Source organism: Arvicola amphibius, chromosome 8 (assembly GCF_903992535.2).
Source record: "Arvicola amphibius chromosome 8, mArvAmp1.2, whole genome shotgun sequence".
Taxonomy (NCBI): domain Eukaryota; kingdom Metazoa; phylum Chordata; class Mammalia; order Rodentia; family Cricetidae; genus Arvicola; species Arvicola amphibius.
In genome coordinates, this window is record NC_052054.1 from 126,873,586 (window position 1) to 126,883,726 (window position 10,141).

The 10,141-nt window shown below is 40.9% G+C and overlaps 1 protein-coding gene across 7 annotated transcripts in view; it reads right to left on the reverse strand.

Annotated features, from left to right (window-relative positions):
• Positions 1-9,916, reverse strand: part of Creb1 (cAMP responsive element binding protein 1) — a 62,220-nt gene extending 52,304 nt beyond the window's left edge. For 6 of the 7 annotated variants that reach the window (XR_005286504.1, XM_038338789.1, XM_038338791.1 and 3 more), the window contains exon 1: positions 9,715-9,910. The gene's annotated coding sequence lies outside the window, so the exon portion shown is untranslated. Of the gene's footprint in view, positions 1-9,714 lie in introns of all 7 variants that reach the window. The other variant, XM_038338787.1, reaches the window with a different exon arrangement.
• Between the last annotated feature and the right edge of the window lie 225 nt (positions 9,917-10,141).

The window sequence follows — 10,141 nt, forward strand, 5'->3', positions numbered from 1 at the left end:
AAAATAAATTTCCTCTTTAAGATAAAAAAAATCTGCAATTAAACAGAGCCTGGTGGTGTACACCTTTAATCTCAGTACTCGGGTGTGGTTGTGCAGAAGCAGGTGGATCTCTGAGTCCAAGACCAGCCTGGTCTACTGAGCAAGTTCCAGGCCAACTAGGGCTACACAGAGAAATTTTGCTAAAAGAGACAAGTATAAAGCAAACCTATGGCCTAGTTCCTTATAAACATTCCATCTAAACAAATATTACTGTTTAATTAGATATTTAAAATCACAAACTTCGATTTGGAAATGATGGCTGGGATATAAGAAATTGGGGAGTGGGCTATACGACCTGGCACTTACTGTAATCTCTCTATTGATAAAGATCTGAATAATGAAATAATAAAATTAATTCATTTTTCAATGACCTACGCTAGAATGTTTTACTCCAATTGATCTATTTATAAATTAAAACTGAAATTTCTTAGAGACAAACTTTAGTAGTTATTAATAAAATAAAAGCATTGAAATCTTTTTCCAGAGAGATAATGCTACAAAAAAAAAGCTTTCCTGACAGTGAGTTCATCCTTTACACTCCAAAGGACAGTTTAGTATTTCTAAAAGAAAATTAATGCAGTACCACTCACCTCATGTAAGCTTAAAAGTGAATTTCCCAAATAGAACAATTAAGTAAATACACTACATCCAAGATGACACCATAAATTCACTCAGAAAGTAGCCAATTATTATGTTACGTTCAAAATTGTCATTTTTTGGTTCTTCATTTTCTTTCACCAGTCACTCCAAAAAAGGTCTATGAACACAGATCAATAGAGAAGAGCAGGAGGCAGAACACAGCTCCACATACATTAGAGACTTCAATTGCTTTTCATTAAACAGTGGTATTGTTTGTTGAGCTTTCAGAGTTATTTGGACAATATGACAATTAAATGAAAAAAAAAGGAAAAAGATTCAGCGAGGCAGTTGTGGCACACGCCTTTAATCCAAGCACTTGGAAAACAGAGACAGGCGGATGGATCTCTGAGTTTGAGGCCAGTCTCATCTACAAATGCAGTTCCAGGACAACCAGAGCTATTACACAGAGAAACCCCATCTAGAAAAAACAAGGCAAAGATTCTAAAGGCACAAGCAACAGAAGAAAAGAATTGATGAACTAGAAATAAAAATGAAACTATTCATGCCTCAAATAATAACATCAAGAAAGCAATAGAGTAGGGTGTAGCAGCACACACCTCCAATCCCAGCACTAGGGAGGCACAGGAAGGTAGGTATTGTAAATCTGAGATCAGTACATAGTGAGTTCCAGGACAGCTAGAGCTATAGTAAGACTCCTGTCTTGAAAAGACAAAGGAGAAGAAAGAAAGAAAGAAAGAGAGAGAGAGAGAGAGAGAGAGAGAGAGAGAGAGAGAGAGAGAGAGGAAGAGAAAAAGAGAGAAAAGAAAGAAGAGAGAAGAAAGATAGAAAAGACATGAGAAAACACAAACCACCACTCTCCCTAAAGCATAAAGAAAGATAACAGCCAAGCACTAAGGATGGTTTTGATGGAGTTTGGATAGATACAGAGCGCTTCCGAGATAGAGAGAGAGACAGAGAGATAGAGAGAGAGAGACAGAGAGAGAGACAGAGAGAGGAAAATGTAAATCATGTACCTGGTAAGGCACTTATACCTAGATTGATAATTCACTTTGAAAACAGGCAAAGGATCTAAATAGATACTTCTCAAAGATATATAAAGGACCAATAAACACATATGAAACGATGCCTAAGATCATTAGGGAAATAAAAATCAAAACCATAATGACATAGCTTTCTTGGCACCCACAAGAATGGATATGATGGAGAAAACAGAATAGCAAATGTTAATGCGGATGTGGAGACACTACGGCCCTCACACACTGCTAGTGGGAATATAGACTATGTGCAGTAGCCTTAGAAGATGACAGTTCCTCAAACAGCTGCAACTGATTGACATAAGGTCCCACACTTTCCTAGATATCTAGGCAAGATAATGAAACTATGTCTACATTGTATCATTTAGTCAGTGTCCAAGAACTAATGAGTAAAATAATGAGTATAATAAAGACTACTATTTGGCAACAAAAATTAATACCGATAAATACTATATGGGTGAACTTTGAAAATATTATGCTAAGAAGCTCGCCACTATTAAGAATGCATTGAATGATTTCATTCATATGTAATGTCCAAAACAGATAATTTATAAAGCACAGAGCAGATCAGCAGTTGTCTAGGGCTGCTGTGTAGGGACTTTAGGGGGTGATGGTTTCTTTCTGAAGTAATGAGTATGTTCCAGGGCTGGCTGTGGCAACAGATGCACAATTTGGTAACAACATTAAAAACTACTGAATTATATCTATCAAACAGATGGATTATATGTAGTAAGTAACATTTCAATAAAGCTGATAGAGAAGATATGTCTTTTACAATACACTGGAGGTCAAGAAATCTACATTTTAAGATAATTCAAAGTATTTTCTATCTGTATATCTATATGTGTATATATATATATATGTATATATATGTATACACACACACACACACACACATATATATATGTATATATATATATCTTGCTTCTTATATAAAACTTAAACTTGTGCCTCATGTTCAGGATTCCGTATCCTGTCACTCCACAGTGACCTAACGCTCTCTTCACTGACCACCACTGTCCTTATTTTGTAGTGTATTTCACTGCCTAGAATACTCTTTTTACTTCTACTTATACAAATTCTTCAATATTCCATTGAAATGCTGCCTGCCCACCAAAACTTGCCACATGAATTTTCAAACCTCTGAGTTCTTCATGAGAGTAGTGGGGTGTCCTTGTGTCACCATCCCCAAGCTCTTTCTGGGTGTGGGGCAGAATATGGACGTTCTACTTATAGCACCTGAACAACCTTCACTTGATATCCAGGAATTATTTTCTTAAGTACCTGAATACATTTTCCTGTGATTATTCTACCAACTACGAATTGATGATCAGCAAATGTTCCATGAACAAATTAGGTTGATAAACAGCAACACATAACAGCAGAATATTACTATTGTTATTTGCAGTGAACTATAATGCTTCTACTGAATCAAGAAACTGTTACCTCTTTAAGAGTAATAATGGCTGTTGGTGGCGGGGCATGCCTTCGATCCCAGCAGCAGCACAGGAGGCAGAGGTAGGTAGATCTCTAGATCCAATGCCAACCTTTGTCTATAAAGTGAATTCCAGGCCAGCCAAGCAACAAGGGGAGACTTTTGTCTCCAAATAAATCACAAAAAAGAAAAGCCTAAGAATATAAATGCTTTCAAGTAAGCAATAATCATCACGTTGGTGATGGGAATAGGAAGCCTCCATCTTTCTTCCTGTCACTGCTAAGGCAAGCAGGGGTAAATCTCTCAGAAATGTTTTATTAAATCCTGGTTAAATTAAACATTGTCTGTTACACCTACATCATAACTGCAAACAGAATCTCACAAGCAAATAACCAGGTTATTAGGATACAACTAAAACTCATTAAACAAATCCTAGTTCCAAAGAAGATCCATTAACATTCAGGAAAGAAAGCTTCCATCATTGCTGGCTGATTACTTTCTGATCTACCCTTTACTCCTGCATCAAGGTCATTACTTAGCTATTCCCAATCAACTTACTCTTTCATTTTTTTTGTTGTTGTTTTTTGTTTCGGAGACAGGGTTTCTCTGTGTAGCTTTGGAGCCTGTCCTGGTATTCACTCTGTAGCCCAGGCTAGCCTTGATTCAGAGATACACCTGTCTCTGCCTCCAGAGTGCTGGGATTACAGGCCTGTGCCACCACTGCCCAGCTTTTAATTTACTGTTCTTCAACCAAGGAGCAATCTTTTCTCCTTTCAGGAAAAAAAAAAATCTGTAAATCCCCTAGATGACCTCCTCCCCAAACCTTGCTTTGATTTGTTTAGATCAAACCCTTATTCATGACAGGCTAGTGCTCTCATGGAGTTACATGGCCAGTCTTAACTACTGTTTTGAGATTTATGTAAACAGCCTCTAGAACTACTTTGTAGTTCAGGATAATGTTTAATGGCTAGAATGTCTAATGTGTGAATATGTATTAGGGGAGGTACCACTTTATATTTATCTGCTAAAATGAATGAGAATATGAAAGATGTTAATTTTTTTCTTTAGGTAATTCGATAATCAAATATCTAGGCAAAATATAATAAAATATATTTTCAATGTCTTTGAAAGAATTAAGAGAAGAACATAAAAAATCAGAACTTGAATGTACAAATTAAGGGAAGAAATGAATTTTGAATGTTGGAAAAAACTAAATGGCTACCCTTATTCATAATTTCAAAAAACTACATTTATAGATGTAATAAGCTTACACTTATTTTAAAACAACAATTCTAAGCCAGTCACGCCTTTAATCCCAACATTTGGGAAGCGAATTCAAGGCTAGCATACTCTACAGTACAAGTTCCAGGACAGTCAGGGCTACACAGAGAACATGACTCAAAAACAAAACAAACACAAACAGAACAACACCAAGAACGATGATTCTCATGAAACATAAAATGAAGGAAGAACTAACAAAATAGCCATCTTCTTATTATCAGTTTTTGTGTATCAATGAGCTCTGATTCTACCCCAGGAAACAAACACACTGAGAAAACATTTGCCTTACTGACAGTTTGCAAATACTCATAAGTCATCTGCCTTTAGAACCTCCAACTCTCTACGCTATTCTCATCACCACATCTGCATAAATGCTTTGGGCGCACCCTAATTATGCAGCAGGTAAAAATAGCATGTTAATATTTTATAATACTAAGAAAACCTCCAAGTGACAGTAATAGTCTTATAAAACTGTAGGCTGTATGGCCACAACACTTTCATTCTCAACTTATACCTACAATTAAGTCTATCATGTCAGGTTTACTTAATAACTAAAAGAAAAAAGTGGGATGTGCTGTCTAGAACATGTCACATGGGATGCTTATCACATGAACACATAAAATGCACTACAGCTTAATGCTGCTCTTAAGAGCCAAGAAGGACACAAAAAGATACTAAGACTCGTTCTGAGCTGGGGTTGAAATGTATTTTACTTAGTCCAGCTAACTGACTAGGGACTTTAAAAAAAAAGGGGGGGGGGGGGGGAGACAGCGTGGTTCTCAGGAGACAGCTGTGTGTCAAACTATTCATTTTCTATTTAAGCGAGAAATACTAATTACAACTAAGAAATTAAAGAGGCAGAATGATTTCAAGTCCGAGACCAGCCTGGGCTACATAGTGAGTTCTAGCATAATCTAGACTACACACAAGACCCTCTCTCAAACAACCAAAATAAATATAAAAGAATCACCCTGCCTTCCAAACAAAACAAAAACACTAAATGAAACACTCTTATTTTATCAATAGAGAAAACTGCCAATATTTTTTGATTAAAATAATAACTGAAAGGTCAGGATGGAAAGAATTTTAATGAAACAAAGTCGAAGTCTGACTACACTTACCTTTTGAATCACCTTATCACACATCTCGCTTGTCCCTGTATACATCTTAATCTTTTAACTAAAGGCTTTTATAACGTGGAGCTGAGGAAGAAGGCAGTTTAAATGTCACTTCCTCTCACAAACAACCCCACTATTTTTCACTCAAATAATTCTTGCTTAAATAAAGTTTTTGTTTGAGACCAGGTTGGCCTTGAATTCAGAGCTCCAGCGGCCTTAGCCCCCAGTGCTGGGATCAGGGTGTGCACTACTACCAAGCTTGGTGGCATTACAATTTACAAGGTCATGTGTGACCTAGAAATTGAATCAGCTCACCTAAAGGTTAACAGGTTTAAGCATATCCATATTTAAAAAAAATGCTTTCATAAAAAGACGCAGGCTGAAGAGATGAACTGTTAAGAGCATTTACTGCTCTTGAAGAGGACCAGGTTTGGTTCCAGCATCCACATGGTGGTTCACAAGAAACTCCAGCTCCAGGGGATCAATCTGATGTTCTCTTCTGACCATCTCAGGCTCCTGCACACACAGTGCCCATTCATACAATCAAGCATATACATACATACATAAAATTTAAAGATCTTTTTAAACAGTCTTTAAGTGCTTATCCAAACCAATTGCAAAGTCGTTATAATTAGCCTAGGAAATGAGTGTCAGAGGGACGGACAGGACAGGTCTGCACTGCATGCTATTGTCTGTATGAAGAAGGAGACACACACACATTTACCTGTGTATGGACAGTGTTTCTGAAGACACATGGGGGATTTCATTATACTCTATGTTCTCTACTATAACCACCGGAATCATTAATTTAAAAAACAAAACTGAAAATACAAAAAAAAAGGAGTCCTTTTTACTTCACCAAGTATGCACTCTTTTCTTTGATTATTTTCTAATGTTTAATAACTATTCCCAGCAGTTCCTTGAGAGTAAAGAGTGAAATTCCTCATTGGATTTGTGGGACTTTCTGGCCCAGTGTATTAAACAAGTAAGTCTGGAGAAATTGAGACACCCGTGAAAAGCCCCAAAGGTGGAAGTTAAAGCTAAGATGAGCATGACAATTTGCTGAAGGAAAAGGACTTTCTATTTATCTAAAAATACCAAAAGAATATGCTATTATTCTGATTGTACAAATGAGGAAACTGAGGCAGAGAAAGTAGACACTTTCCCCTGGTCACAAAATTCCCAAGTGTAGGCACGTGACAGGACTGGCAATGCTGGGATTCAAACCCAGACTTGTAATTTTCCACACCAAACAGACACTCACTCTCTCATGTCTGTCACAGCAAGTGTTAAATATTCAAATTATCATGGACTACTGTCAAGTGTTACAACAGTATAGTCAAGTTCACACATGCACAAGGAATAAATTGCTGTAATTATCTATTTTCTGATATCTGCTATAGTCTTAAGCTCAGATTTGAGCTCTAACTATTCAAAATACAAAAGTTAGTTCTGGAAGTAACACAGCAAGAAAGATGTTTATATGAATATATAACTGCAAAGTTTACATGGCTGCATCTGCCAATCTACCTGTTTATGGAATTAACATTTTACTTTTCTGACACAGTGTAAGCATTGTCACAAATAATATTCTCTGACTAAAAAGGGCATATGAGATAATATTTAAAAAATACATAGCTGATCTTCTGTAACTACTCACAACAAACAAAAACAATGCCTTAGGAGAGACACTTTTACTTTTCTAAGAAAATAAAAATTGCTAATTTAGAGCTGATACATTAGCTTCTGAAAGTGGAAAAAGGAAATTTAAGGATTGGGTTTCTGTTTCTTCAGGCTCTTGAGTAAAGTTTCATTCAAAAGTGGCTAACACTAGTTTCAAACTCCAGAAGAAATGTTCCTTTAGTATCCACTAGATACATTCTTTCAAAAATTAATTCATTAGCTTGCTTTTTGGTTTTTAGAGACAGGGTTTCTCTGCAGACAAGCCTTGGAGCCTGTTCTGGAACTCCCTCGCTTGGTGTACCAGACTGGCCTTGAACTCAGAGATCCGCCAGTCTCTGCCTCCCAAGTGCTGGGATTAAAGGTGTGTGCCACCTCTGCCAGGCTAATTCATTAGTTCCTACATGCACATGTCCACGAATAAACAAATAAAAAATAAGTGGACGAATGAATGGGAGAAAGAAGGCACAGCTTGATTTTTCCTGGCCCCTAAGAGCCAGGAGAATTACAATGTAGGCCAGGTTCCAGGTGAATGCTTGAAAACTAAAGCGACAAAAAGTGTCCCAAGTTTCCTCTGCAACTGCTGAGTCAATTTGATTCTCCAAAAATAAAATATCTTTTGGTCAAGATTGACGAAAGGACACACCAGGAAAATTTTTTTCTTAGAGGGAAAGACTCATTTTCATGTATCATCTCTATTGGTTTGTAAAAGAATCGTTTGTAAAAAATACTTTACCAACATCATTACCATGTGTAAATTCTTCACTGTGTGGAGACAGAACTGTCTTCCTAATCCTATGGGAACATTCCCTCACCCCATCTTAATTTTCTTGACAATAGCAAATTGTTGAAGTGCTAAAGACTAACAATGCAACAAAGTTTCAGAGTCCTTACTGACACACAGAAAAATCAAACACAATGACTCTATTATCAATCCGTATTTATTCCTAACCAATGGTCTTGCATGCATCAATCACAACTGGTTATTTAAAAACAAACTGTGCATCTTTCAAAGCAACTAAAATAATTACTTGGGGTTTTGCTTTGAAGTCGGGAAATGATGAGTAGGTGCACAAAAGTATCTTATGCTAAATCTCTAGAAGGCAGATGTGATGCGACGGGAGGCTACAATCCCACTGTAACTTTTGAGAAGATATGGCAGGTTTAAATAGGTCATACTGCAAAGCTCTTTCAAAATGTTTTTCAATCTTTAATGTGTCGCTGACAGTCCCCTTTGCCAATGTTCTAGGTGAAGAGAAAAAAGGTACACCCCAAACTCCACCGGCTTGAATTGTCACAACCTCAGACTGGGATTACTACTGCAATACACAAATAATGGGCAGTTTCAATGACTATTTTTAGAGTGAGAATTATTTCAATCCTCTATTAAAGTTTAGACAGAAGTGTGTGAGAAACACGGCAAGGAGTGAGCAAGATTAAGGGGAGATCCGATGACTCAAAAAGCTTGGCAAAACTGCCTCCCCCCAATGATATCAAGCAAAAAGTACCTTAGCTAATATTCGTTTCTTAGAAGAGTTTCAGAGTGAGGGACCTCAAGTGATTATTATCTTATTGAAAAGGGTTAAAACCGAAACTGTTTTCAAACACCAGCTTCCCTTTTACAAGATCCCAACAGTTTCTGTAAAAAGTTATTACAAATGTTTTCTTAGCACCCCTTTCCTTCCCAAAAGAATGCATTTCCATGACTACTGAGTTTTTTTTTTTTTTTTTAATTCTTCATCTACAAAACCGAGGAATGAAGAAAACAGCCAAAAATCTTCCTTCGGGTAGCCAAGGGCAGAAAACAGCATTTTCTCCAACCGCGTGGGAGCAGGGGAGAGGGGCAAGAACAAAATACAGCACCAGAGAAAACCTTGGGTTTCGAACTTTATTGCACCAAGAGCGGAGAGGAAAGCAGGTCGGACGTTGCGGCTCGTCCGCTCGCCGAGCGGGCTCCGCCGCCAAGGCGGCAGCACCTTCACCTCCTCTGCCCTCAACTGTCGCCTTCTTCTTCCTCCTCCTCCTCCACCCCCCACGGGCACCCAGGCGGCGGCCCGGGCTGCCAGCCCGGCACAGCCGGGGCAGGCGAGCGGGCGGGCGGCGGCGAGCGGGGGGCGGCGGGCGGGCGGCCTCCCCCGGGGCGGCTCCGCTCCGCTCCGCTCCGGCTCCGCGCCTGGCCCGGCCCGGCCCGGCCCGGCCGGCGGCGGGAACGCGGGCGCCAGCTTGCCGCGGCCGGCTGCCCGCCCGCTCGCACCCCGCCCCGGCCGCCCCCCGCCATGAGCGCCGCCGCTGGCTGCAGGCAGAGTCGCTGCCGCCCGCCCGGCCGCCGCTGGCTCCAGTCCGCCGCCATTATTCTTTGTTCGCTGCGAGCGGCGGCGGTGTTGTGGGGCTCGGGCGGAGGCTCCATCTTTACCGCGGCCCCTCCTGCGAGGGGAAGGCCCCGAGCGCTGGTGTCCGGCGCCTCCCCGGCCCCCCTCCGTCCCCCCGGCTCTCTCCGGCTCCTGCCTCCTCCTCCTGCTCCTCTTACCGGTGGTACAAGCTCCTCCGTCACTGCTTTCGTTCGCGGCCCGGATCTCGCTGGAGTTTTATTCTCTCCCCCACGTAACACACCGCGTCAAACTACACCTCCGCCGCGTCACTCACCAACACTCCGCTTCTCCCAGCCGCCCGGGCCACAGGCAGCAGCAGCCGCCGCCGACTGAGGAGCCGCAGCCAGGGAGCGAGCCAGCGCCGCCCAGTGCCGAGTGCGCAGCGGCCACTCACGGAAACAGCCGAGCTCGGCCCGGAGCCGCTCGAGAGGCCCCGCCTCCGCGCTGGCGGCGGAACCTGCCGAAGGCCTTCGGCTCCTTCCGGGTTGAGACCGGCTCGGGAGGAACGTCCAAACCTCAATCCGGCGTGCGGAGGCTTCTAACGCCGGCTGAGGAGATTTAGAGGAAGCGGGGTTCGTGTGTGGC